At 39.2% G+C, this 13106-nt stretch overlaps 1 protein-coding gene across 1 annotated transcript in view; it reads left to right on the top strand.

Annotated features, from left to right (window-relative positions):
- The first annotated feature begins 3580 nt into the window (after positions 1-3580).
- Positions 3581-13106, top strand: part of C4BPA (complement component 4 binding protein alpha) — a 50924-nt gene continuing 41398 nt past the window's right edge. The window contains exon 1 of the mRNA XM_057729737.1: positions 3581-3644. The gene's annotated coding sequence lies outside the window, so the exon portion shown is untranslated. The remainder of the gene's footprint in view (positions 3645-13106) is intronic.

Genomic DNA, 13106 nt, shown 5'->3' on the forward strand with positions numbered 1-13106 from the left:
AAAGTGTTCTGTGGGCACTCACACGGGAGGAAGCTGACTTCTGTCTTAGCCGAAGAGGAGGAGGCAGGAACATGGCCAAGGTAGACAGCACAGTTCTTTGGGGCCTTGAAAATAAGTACGATTTAGAGACAAAGATTAGGGAGAACGACAGTCCAAGTGGAAAGAAGGTTTGAGGAGTGTAGTAAAGAGTCATACGCTCTTTTTTCTTCTTCTTCTAATTGAGGTAGGGTTGATTTACAATATTAGTTTCAGGTGTACAACATAGTGATTCAATTTTTAATAGATTATATTCCACTTAAAGTTACAACAAAATAATGGCTATATTTCTCTGTGCTGTACAGTATATCATGGTTGCTTATCTATTTTATACATAGTATTTATACTTCTTAATCCACTACCCCTCTCTTGCCTCTTCCTGCTTCCCTCTTCCCATTGGTAGCACTAGTTTGTTCTCTGTATCTGTGAGTCTGTTTCTGTTTTGTTATATTCATTTATTTGTTTTATTTTTTAGATTCCTCATACAAGTGATAACATAGAGTATTTTTCTTTCTCTGCCTGACTTATTTCACTAAGCATAATACCCTCTAGGTCCATCCACATTATTGCAAATGAAAGTCATGAGCTTTTTAACCAAGTAAATCTACTCCTAGGATGAATCTAACTTGAGCAAAATGATTTTAAATTTTAAGCTGTTCATTTTGCCTATACTGTCTATACTAGCAAGACCTTGTGAGCATTGGAAATATCCAATCTGAGGAAAATTTTAAATAAATTATGATACATCAAATGTAATGCAGTCTTTTACAGTGATAATTATGGACAGAAACTTTTAAAAACATAATCTTAAGTAAAAATAGAGTGCAGAAGAACAAGTACCTGCAGTTGCATTTATGTAAAACCCTTATTCTTATAGAAAAGGGCCAGGTAATAATAGGCACAGATGAAAACAGTCGTCTTAGAGTGGTAAAATTCTCTTCAAATTCTTTAATGTTTTAAATTGAGTTTTTAATATTAATTTTTTTAAAAGGTGCTGCAAAGAGGCAGGAAGGGTGGAGCACATTTAGGGCAATCCACATAGCCTGGCTTATCTGGATAAAGCCTGGGAAGTGATGAGAGAGCAGGCTGGAAAGATACATTAAAGTCAATTTATGGAGGATTTTAAAAGGCAAGTTAAAGAATTTAAACTTTATTTCATAGGCAGTGAGTAGAGATGGAAAACTTTCAAGCAAGGAAGTGATAAGGACAGAACATAGATTTCTCTCAGAACAGTATGTAGTACAGGTGCTGTAGGAGAAGAACTGAGATAGAGAAACTAATGAGAGGTCTACAGCAATAGTCCCCCCGAGATACAATGACGACCTGAATGGGTTTGATGGCATTAGAAATAGAAAAGAGACAGCAGATTTGAGAGCTATTGCAAGACCAAAACAACTTGTAACCTGATTGAACATTGGAGGATGAGGGAGAGGAAGGGTTTAAAGGTGAGTCTGAAATTTCATTCTGGGAAGCCTGTAGTAATCTTGGGGTCAGAAGATAAAGTTTCTGGGCAGGAAATGAGAAGTTCTCCTTTGTTGAGTATAAAGGTGCAATGAAACATGTAAGCCTTAGTTTAGGAGAGTCATGTAGTTATGGGGTAGTCCTCTTACAGGGAATAGTTAAAGCCATGAGAACAGATAAGATAAAAAGACGTAAAGAGAAACATTTTTAGAAAGAAGAACTTGGGATTTGTCTATATTTAAGGTTGAAAAGTAGGAAGAGGAAGTAATAACAACCAAGAAAGAGCAGTTAGTAAGATTGGAAATCAGGAAAGTTTAGGGTGATGGGAGCCAAAGGAGAAGAGAGTTTCAGAAAGGAAGTCATCCTCACTGTTAGAGGCTGCCGAGAAGCTGTTAAGTGATGAGTGAAAGAAACTTTGGATTTGGAGACAAGGGCACACCTCACAGAGGTGTGTCAGTAAATGTGGGAGAAAGCCAGATTGAAGACCACAACCAGAGGGGTAGGGAGTGATTATAGAGTAAAAGTAGTCAGGAAACATAGGGGATTCCTTCGAGTTCAACATTTCACAACAGAAGAAAACTTGAATTTGAGGTTTTAGTAAGATTGAGGGAACATTTCAGGATGGAAGATACATTGAAAACAAGGAAGGAAAGAAAAGAAATCTCTTCTCAAACAGGGGTGAATAAGGAAGACAATTTGAGGTGGATAGGAGCTAATGTGGAATGATTTCTTAGTAAAGTAGGTGGCAAGGTCATCTGCTGAGAGTAAGACAGTTTGGTGACCTGGAGAGAAAAATTCGGAACAGTCACTTTCGAAAGTAGAGTAAAGGACTCCAACAGATTGAGAAATGATATTTGAAGACCCAGCTTTAAAGCTTTTATTTCCTCCAACTTTGTTCTCAAAATGGCCTAATTTTGGATCTTCTTTTATGTTCATTCTTGTCAAATCAGCAAATCTGTCTCACCCTTGTAACTTGGTCCATGTTCTCTTTCTCTCTCTCTCTCTCTTTTCCCCACTGCAAGGCTTGCAGGCTCTTAGTTCTCCGACCAGGGCTCAAATCCAGGTCCTGTAGTGAAAGCACCAAGTCCTAACCTATGCCAGGGAATTCCTGGTCTATGTTTTCTTTACTCAAATATCTTTCTTGTTTGCATCTATTAATTTCTACTTTCCATTCAAAGCCCTGCTCAAATCTCCTGTCTTTTGTCAAAACTTCTGCTGTGATTCAACTCCTTTTCTGAAAACATTATAGGACTTTTGGTGTTTATTACAGACAAAGTGAAGTGGTCAGGAAGAATTGCACTTAGTAGCAGTCCCCTGAGCACACAAACCTTCATCCTGAGGACTAAGAGCTCAATTGGATAATGTCAAGCTTTGTGGTCCTTCTTAGGACCGCATGTGATAACAAACATGGCTGGCCCTTCGTTGCATCCTTCTAAGCAGCACTCAATGATAAACCAACTTCTGGAGGTCATGCATTTATGGAGCACTGATTATGTTCCAAGCAACTCAGTTCCAAGCTGGAACTCAGTAAATGTGTTAAACCCCTCACCTTCTGTACTTTCTTGGCGTGGGATGGAGATCAGTACAGGGGAAGGTCATTAGTCCTTGAGCCCCAGGAAAGCCTGCTGGACCTAGTCATGGAAAGTGGATCATTTTTGTGGACCTAGTCTGAACTCTGCAGTATCTAAGGTTTCCAGGCTAACTGGTTTGCATCTTGTACAAACCTCTTTTGTTTATAAAAAGAAAAAAAAAAAAAGAATTCTGGGACCAAATTTATATTGCCTTTCCATTTCAGGGAAATGGTTGGCAGAGGGGAAAACAAACGATTGCGACATGTTATCAAGAAAGAGGGCTAGTGAAGAGGAAGGAGATTGGATAAACACTGCTGCTTTATTTATGCTATTAATCATTCACTGGGCCAGTAGAGAGTTTCTGCCCATGCATTTCCATTTGGCCGTCCCTGAACAGCCAACCACATGGCTGGAATTCAGGGACTTTCTGGTGGAGCAATTACTAGCCAACTTCAGGGTGTTCTGGTAAACTCTTATCTGGGGAGGAGCTAAGGCTATTACAGATCAAAGCAGTTTTCCTCCTTTAGAAACTACGTAAGGCACGACAGAGTCTTCTTCTTCCTCAGCTACCTGCAGGTCAGTGGATTATTTGGGGTACCTTGGGGGAAAGGCTGGTAGTTTGGCCCTTTAAAGAGTACGGGATTAGAAGGATAATACAGAGACAAAACTTGGGGGTGTTTTCAGCAGAAATTTTTTCAGGGGTACTGCATTAGGGGACAATGTGACTTGAAAAGTCCTTTTAACCCCTACTGAGCCTCAACTTTCTATTATACATGCGGGAATAATAATAATACGTGCTAATAAAATAACCTGAAGCAGAAAAGAAGTAAGAAGTTACCCTTATTATTGCATCTAAAAGTCAAGTGTGTTTGTTTGTTAATCCTTTACCATCAATCCACATAGGGGAGTTGAGGCAGGTGGTAAGCCAGATGTCTCAAAGGGAGTCACAAGGAGACCTGGTTTTCATAGTCTACATTCTGAAAACTGGTGCAATTTCCTTTAGAGAGTTTATGAGGGTCAAAAATTACATGCGCTCTGGCTGTAGGATTTACAGAAGTTTTTTTCTTTTTTTAACTTTATTTATTTATTTATTTTATTGTCTGTGTTGGGTCTTTTTTTGCTGTGTGTGCGCTTTCTTTAGTTGCGGTGAGTGGGGGCTACTCTTTGTTGTGGTGCGCAGGCTCCTCATTGCTGTGGCTTCTCCTGTTGTGGAGCACGGGCTCTAGGTGCGTGGGCTTCAGTAGTTACAGCACATGGGCTCAGTAGTTGTGGCTCATGGGCTCTAAAGCGCAGGCTCAACAGTTGTGGCACACAGGCTTAGTTGCTCCGCGGCATGTGGGATCTTTTTGCAGCAGGGATCGTACCCATGTCCCCTGCTTTGGCAGGCAGATTCTTAACCACTGCGCCACCTAGGAAGCCCCCAGAAGTTTTAATATAACTGAAGTGCAGATATTTTTTGACTTACCCTTGTATTAACCCCTTCACATCTCCTCCACCACTGATAGCAAAGACCTTTAGATTTAACCATCAGGAGGTTATTGGTCAGCCTCCAGTTAGTTTCTGAAGCTAGAACCTTTACTGTCCTCAGCTCCTTTCTGCTCCTCACTTTTTGAATCTGGCAATGTTGATTAACCTTTCTTCTTCAAATTCCTTTCTCCCTTGGTTGGGCAGGACATAGTGCTCTGCTGGTTTGAGCTTTAATTCTTCAACTATCCTTCTCTTTGTTGACTCCTGTTCTGCCCCTAAATGTAGTAGTAAAGTAGAATACAAAGTAGAGCACCCAGAAGAGGAAGACACATCAAAGAAGATTTGTATTAAGTGTAGAGATATATTTGAAAATAGTATGGGCACAGAAGGAAGGAGCTGATAGAGAGATAAAAAAATTCTAGGAAAGGGCTTCCCTCGTGGCACGGTGGTTAAGAATCCGCCTGCCAATGCAGGGGCATGGGTTTGAGCCCTGGTCCGGGAAGTTCCCATATGCTGCGGAACGCTAAGCCCATGCGCCAACACTAAGCCCATGCACCACAACTACTGAGCCTGCACTCTAGAGCCCACGAGCCACAGCTAATGAGCCCATGTGCCACAATTACTGAAGCCTTAGTGCCTAGAGCCTGTGCTCCACAACAAGAGAAACCACCACAATGAGAAACCTGAACACAACAAAGAAGAGTAGCCCCCACTCGCCCCAACTAGAGAAAGCTGGTGTGCAGCAGTGAAGACCCAACACAGCCAATAAAAATAAATAAATAAAACATAAAAAAAAGAAATTCTAGGAAAGAAGAAGAAATTGTGGAAGCAAGTTCTTTCTGGAGTCTGAAAGTGATGTGATTGAGAGTGCAGGTGAAAGCCAGGAGACACTCCACCTGAGACTGGAGAAAAATTTATTCTTTCTAGAGGTATCTAAATTTTTTAAAAGGGAGTTTAGATAAAATAAATACATTGACTTAAAAAGTAATCTCTAATGGGAGGAGAAATTTGGAGGCTGAGGATTTTCCCAGAGCCTCTCAAATTGTACTGCCTTGGCAAATGCTGATGGTATTTTTCACAAGAGACTCTCCATGGTTCTTGAGCTGGTTTCATTTCTATAGGAATTTAAAAGGTGATGATATCATTGAAATACGAGGGGATTTACTAGGAAGTCTTAGCTTTTCAGAATTCTAGGGTTTGTAGGGAATAGAAAGATAATATGTTTAATGTCATCATTTTAAGGATGAGAAACAGCTCTGAGGAGCCGATGTAGCTTCTTCAAGATCACAGAAATTGACTGGTATTGCTGGAACTCAAATTCAGGTCCCCTCAGCTCATAAGTTCTAGCCTCCATCTCCATACTCTGTGGTTTGCTGAGTCCTGTGCAGGCTCTGCCGAGGGACCACCGTGAATCATGATGATGAACGGAAAATGTTACACCTGGCCCACTGAGCCACTGCACATCCTGACAACTAGTAAGCAAAGTCCAATCACTGAATCTTCTCTTCAGAATTTACAGAGGATTTCCCACGTATTATATCATTTGGTCCTCAGTAGGCATTTAGTCATTCTCACTCTGAAGATAAAACTAAATTGAGTTTTATTCATTTTACATTTATTGGATAACTGTTATTATGCCAGTTAATATTAGGTTAGAAACTGGAAGGTTGAATCAACACCTTCTTTGTCTTCAAGGGACCTATAATCTATTGCAAGAGGCAAAAGTGAATAGCTACAATACAATGTTACAATTAAGGTATCAGCAAAGTATTAGGGAAGCATAGCAGAGACTGATATTTCCTGGGGGGAGGATTGGGCAATTCTTCACCAAGGAGGTGACATTTGCTCTGGATAGCGCATCAAGGGGAGGCTGGAGGTAAGAGCATCGTGTACAAGAGACATCATATGAAAATGCTTGCAGGTGTTTGGAAAGTTCCAGGATACGTTTTGGGAAAGGTAAGCACTTGCATGTGGTTGAAACACAGTGTTTTAAGTGAACGGCCGTAGAGGAAGAGTTGGGAGAGTTATGGGGACCGAGAGAATTGGGGACCATGGGTGTTTTTAAGTAAAATTCCTTTTCAGGAATATAACAGCATCAATGTGGAAGCTGGCTTACAGTTGTTGGAAGCTTTTGTCTTCATGTAGGGTGGGGTGAAGGGAACTAGGAGAACATAAGCCAGGACTATGGAAGTGGGTATAAGAGAGAATGACACATTCTAGTATTGCTATAGCTAAAGTGACAAGACTTGGTGACTCTGAATATGGAAAGGTGGCAAGAGAGAAGAGGATAGGATAACTCAGGCTTCTAGTCTTGGAGATTGAGTGGTGATTGTTACCTTAGCTGAGACAGAAAGCAAAGGCCAAGCAGTGTTGGAAAGAAGATAGTGCATTTAGTTTGGGAAATGTTGGATTCAAGGTGCCTGGGAGATACAAATGAAGCAGTTGGAAATACTGAACTGAAACTTGAGATGTAGTATAACAAATTTTAAGAAAGAGTTTTTGTTTTGTTTTTATTTTGTTTTGTTTTTTTACTTAAATAAGAGATCTAAGAAGGAGCTGGGGAATGAGAGAAACGGAGAGGTTGATAAAGGGGTATAAGCTTTCAGCTATAAGATGAAGAAGTTTTGAGGATTTAATGCAAAACGTGGTATTACTGCATTGTATAACTGAAATTTGCTAAGAGAGTAGAACTTAAATATTATTTCCAGAAAAAAAAAAGAAAAAGAAAAAGATACACTTCTATGTGGAATCTAAAAAAAATCAAAAAGCAACAACAGCAATAACAACAAAAAAACCCAAAGCAAATTTATAGAAAAAGATTAGCCTCGTGGTTACCAGAAGTGGAGGGTGGGGGTGAGGTGGGGGCAGGAATTGGAAGAATGTTGTCAAAAGGTACAAACTTCCAGTTATGAGATAAATAAGTGCTAGGGATGCAATGTCAACATGGTGACTACAGCTAACACGGCTGCATGATATGTAAGAAAGTTGTTGAGAATTAATCATAAGAGTTCTCATCATAGGGAAAAAAATTTTTCCCTTTTTTTCTTTGTTTTCTTTTTATTCTGTCTATATGAGAAGATGGATGTTAGCTGAACCTATTATGGTAATCATTTCACAATATGTGCAAATCAAACCATCATGCTGTACACCTTAAACTTATGCAATGATGTATGCCAATTATTTTTTGATAAAACTGGGGGAAAAAGATAAATATGTGATGTGACGGATGTGTTAATTAATGAGTTGGGGGGCAGGGGGAAATCCTTTCATAATGTGTATGCTTGTCAAATCACCATGATGTGCGCTTTAAGTATCTTACAATTTGGTCACCTATGCCTCAATAAAGCTGAAATTAAAAAGAAAAAAGAAATCCAACAGTCAAAAGTTTTAGTTTACATTTAGGATTACAGGGGAAGAAGAAAGTGTAACAATTTATTTTTGGATTTGCAAAGAAAACTCACAAGAATTTATAACTTTCAAAAACAGAATAGTTAATTTAAATATTATCCAAGACAAAAAAAAATTTGCTAAGATAGCCAGTCAGAATTACAAACTTTTCCAGGGTTAAAGGTTATGTTCAAGTGGCAAAGAAACCATCTCCTTTGTTAGATATAACATTTGCAGGTCAATTTTATGATGTAGATATCTGCTTTTCTGTAGCTGCAGGGGAAGAGAAAATAACTCTTTATTTTGCTGAGATTTCTTTCAACTACTTTTAGAAAGATCCACAGTCATAAGGCTCAGGACAGGAATTTTCTAGATGGCAACAAGAGTAAAGGAGACAGGCCTGAATGGCTCAAAATTGACATGTGGGAAGCAATAGGGCAGAGTAAGATTTTTATTAACAATTGAGTTTATGGAGCACATAAGTTTTTGCACTTATAGGAGACAGTTGGGCCCAGAGGTCTGTGAGTGATTCATGGATGATGGTCAATGTCATGGGGTGGATGAGTTCCTCCCAGGAAGACAGCAAAGGTGAGGGAAGAAGAAGCTCAGGATGGACCCCTGTGGGTGCCAGCGCTGCTACTCTCGGGGTGGCAATGGGTCTCACTGTTGTCACGGGCCTCAATGAAGACCTGACCGAGACTTCTGGCCCAAGTTCAGCGTGTTTTCCTCTTCACCAGGGCTTAGCTAAAGTCCCGTGGAATTGCAGCCATTATAATTTTATATCATTATTGTGATGATGTGTTGACTCTAGGAGTTCTGGTTCTGTCAGAATCACATTCCAACATCAGTTCTGCCACCCTCTTCCCTAACATTTCTCATGAATATTTTCTATGTGTTGTCCATGCACCAAACCAAGCCCCCTCAGCAATTCTGGGAGACATGTATAGTTATTGTTATTTTATGAAAAAGGAAATTGAAGCTTAGATGGCTGAGTATCTTGCCCACGGGCACACAGTTCCCATGTGGTGGAACCAGGCTTGAACCCACATGACTTGGGTCTAATTCCAGAGTTCATGTCCCAGGGTCTGGCCACATACTGTCCTGCTGTGTCCCCAGCACTGTGTCTGTGCCCTTGGTACAAGACTGCCTGATGTAAATCCCTCACTGCAATGTAGAGTCTGTATGTGTGGCTGCCGTTTAGCTCCTGACATAACCTGTGGTGTTTGTTTATTCCTTCCCTCTTTACTATCCTATGTTTTATGGTTGAGGATATGATAACTTCGGGTTAAGGATGGGGAACAGCCTAGAGTAAAATTGCTAGGGTCTGTTCTCATTAAGATAGAGGATGTGCCTTGCTTTAAAATTAGCTAAAATCTGACCTTGACACAGCAAACACTGTAAGAGTAGATATGGAACAGTATTGTTTTTCTTTAAAACATTTTAGCACTAGGTGCTTTTGAATGTAAATTCAACAAACATTTATTGAGCACTCTCACTGAGTGAGGCATAGTGCTATGCACCATGTAGGGCAGAGATGACTAAGAACCCACCTTCTGACTTCAAGGAACTTAAATCCATGGGGAAGACAGACTTCAGATGTCTGTTAAGCCGAGTCAGAGTTAGAGTTACAAACACTCAATTGTAATTGGAGGTTGGAGACTGGTCTGGAGGCTAGGAGGGGACATTGGAGAATAAGTAGGAATTAAAGAGGAAAGGGTAAGAAGGAAGATGCTACTGGCAGGGGTGGGAGGTCAGAAAGTGTTTGGAAATGTCAGGGATCCGGGTTGTCAAGACCAGCTGGATTAACTAAAAAGTGAGCCATTGGAAACCAATTTGATGAATGACCATTCCTGAAGAATCATTTCACTGAAATCAATCTGCAGAATTTATAGCATTATCAATTTACTTAATGTTGTTCTAGGAAATATACATTTTTAATATATTCAATGATTATAAATATTCTTTTTGAACATAGCTAATGAATATGTTCTTTGAAGCAGCATTTTCAGTATTTTTGTTCAATATCCTGAAGCTAAGGATTTAACCTGTGGCTGTGTTTTTATAAATATACTCACAAATATTTTTCTGATTATATTCCATGTATATATTTTTCTTGTGACTATCATAACAACTGTAGCAATTGGGAAATGGGAAAATTTCACTTTATACTGTTATCCTCTTGATTACAGGCAAATTCTATTTTGCCAACATATAGGTATTTTTAAATCTCTTTAATTTCACTGAAATTCAATAAACATGACACATCTACTGACATCAAAAATGAAAGAAACTGATTTCTATGGTTTTTATAGTTTATAACAGCTTTTATTGGGTGGGAGAAATTTGTCATATTTTGTAAATTTCACAGATGATTTAGTGAACTGGTTTTCATTATGCAGAACTCGCCTTCCCTGCAACTATCTCCAGTCTCATCAGGTTGCTGAGTAGAGACTAGAGATCAAGTGGGAAGTATTAAGAAAAAAAAGAGGGAGAAACAAGAGAGAAAGGGGCAGAGACTTCCTAGGTGGCGCACTGGTTAAGAATCTGCCTGCCAATGCGGGGGACATGGGTTCGATCCCTGCTCCAGGGAGATCCCACATGCCTTGGAGCAACTAAGCCCTTGAGCCACAACTATTGAGTCCGTGTGCCTCAACTGTTGAAGCCCACGTGCCTCGAGCCCATGCTCTGCAACAAGAGAAGCCACCGCAATGAGGAGCCCGCGTACCACAATGAAGAGTAGCCCCTGCTTGCCGCAGCTAGAGAAAGCCCATGTGCAGCAACGAAAACCCAACAAAGCCAATGAATAAATAAATTAATTTAAAAAATTTTAAAAAAATAAAAGAAAGAAAGGGGCTCAGAACACTGGTCCTGGCTCTTCTCAGTTCATTCCGTACAAATTTATTTTTAGTAACCAAGATATCTGATAAATTGTTCAACAGGTTAAACTTATTTTTTGGCAGAATTGTCCTAGTGGCTATGACCAGAGCTCATGGGATAGGATGTGCATGGAGTGGAGTTGCCCACAGCTGACAGCAGGTGGAGAACTGAACGTTAGAACTGAGTTTTGGAAAGATAAGTTTAGATGAGTCCTTGCTCAGTGAAGAAGTTGGGGCCCTTCACATAGTGTGCAGGGCCACTATGAACTTTCTTCCTCTCAAAACATCTTTGAGAGACAAAAACATCTCTGAGGGAAATACTGAGGGGATTCCCTTTATCTAAATGGATATACAATTAGTATGAATTATGGATACATGGGAGCGAAGAATCGTGTGGATCTAACAGAAATATCAGAATAAAAGATGAAATTCAGTCTCTCACTGGGACTTAACTTCATATATTCCTTTGAGGACAAAGACTATTTCTAATGCATATTTAAGATATACTGTTATTTTCCAAGGGGAACAGGAGTGTGGTGAAGAGAAAAATGTCCTTCATGATTTTGCTTTAAATAAGTCTTTAAATAGTCTGGTTAAGTAATGAAAGTACATTTGTCACATATGTTTTATTTATGTATCTCTCTCTATATATATATCACATATATCTATATCTGTAGATAAAAACTTTTTTTCCCAAAACTGCAAATTGCTTGGTTTATTGCCTCAGTTGACAGTTGTCATGAGGAACTCCCAATGTTGTACATAATGATCCAACTCTTTTTCTCTATCTTATCATTCTCCTGCTTTTTTGTTTTGTTTTGTTTTACATTTGTTTCCTTTTCTCTAACTCCTTTGCCGTTTCCTTACTCAGATCATCTCCATGGTTCTTCTGCCCAATTGCAATAGTCTTTTGTATTTTTAATTTTTAAATTTTTTTAAAGAACTTTTATTGAGATTCAGTTAACATACAATAAACTGCGTATATTTAGAGTATACAATTTGGTATTCTTTTTCTTACTAGAAATTTATATATGGCAAACCCAATCTCCCAATTCTTTCCCCTGCAACCTTCCCCGCTTTCCGTGCTTGGTGTCCATATGTTTGTTCTCTGCATCTGTGTCTCTATTTCTGCCTTGCAAACCACTTGATTTTACCATTTTTCTATATCCCGCATATATGTGTTAATATACGATATTTGCTTTTCTCTTCCTGACTCACTTCACTCTGTATGACAGTCTCTGGGTACATCCATGTCTCTAAAAATGTCCCAGTTTCATTGCTTTTTACAGATGAGTAATATTCCATTGTATATATGTACCACAACTTTTTTATCCATTCATCTGTTGATGGACATTTAAGTTGCTTCCATTTCCTGGCTATTGTAAATAGTGCTGTGATGAACATTGGAGTGCATGTGTCTTTTTGAAGTATGGTGTTCTCTGGGTGTATGCCCAGTAGTGGGATTGCTGGGTCATATGGTAGTTCTATTTTTAGTTTTGCAAGGAACCTCCATACTGTTCTCCATAGTGGCTGTATCAGTTTACATTCCTGCCAACAGTGCAAGAGTGTTCCCTTTTCTCCACACCCTCTCCAGCATTTACTGTTTGTAGATTTTCTGATGATACCCATTCTGACTGGTGTGAGATGATACCTCATTGTGGTTTTGATTTGCATTTCTCTAATAATTAGTGATGTTGAGCAGCTTTTCATGTGCCTCTTGGCCATCCGTATGTCTTCTTTGGAGAAATGCCTATTTAGGTCTTCTGCCCATTTTTGGATTGGGTTGTTTGTTTTTTGATATTGAGCTGGATGAACTGTTTATATACTTTGGAGATTAATCCTTAGTCTGTTGATTCATTTGCAAATATTTTCTCCCATTCTGAGGGTTGTCTTTTCATCTTGCTTATAGGTTCCTTTGCTGTGCAGAAGCTTTGCAGTTTCATTAGGTCCCACTTATTTATTTTTGTTTTTATTTCCATTACTCCAGGGGGTGGATCAAAAAGATCTTGCTGTGATTTATGTCGAAGAGTGTTCCTCCTATGTTTTCCTCTAGGAGTTTTATAGTGTCTGGCCTTACATTTAGGTCTTTAATCCACTTTGAGTTTATTTTTGTGTATGGTATTAAGGAGTGTTCCAATTTCATTCTTTTACATGTAGCTGTCCAATTTTCCCAGCACCACTTATTGAAGAGGCTGCCTTTTCTCCATTGTATATCCTTGCCTCCTTTGTCATAGATTAGTTGACCATAGTTTATCTATGGGCTCTCTATCCTATTCCATTGATCTATATTTCTGTTTTTGTGCCAGTA

Source organism: Hippopotamus amphibius, chromosome 3 (assembly GCF_030028045.1).
Source record: "Hippopotamus amphibius kiboko isolate mHipAmp2 chromosome 3, mHipAmp2.hap2, whole genome shotgun sequence".
Classification (NCBI taxonomy): Eukaryota; Metazoa; Chordata; class Mammalia; order Artiodactyla; family Hippopotamidae; genus Hippopotamus; species Hippopotamus amphibius.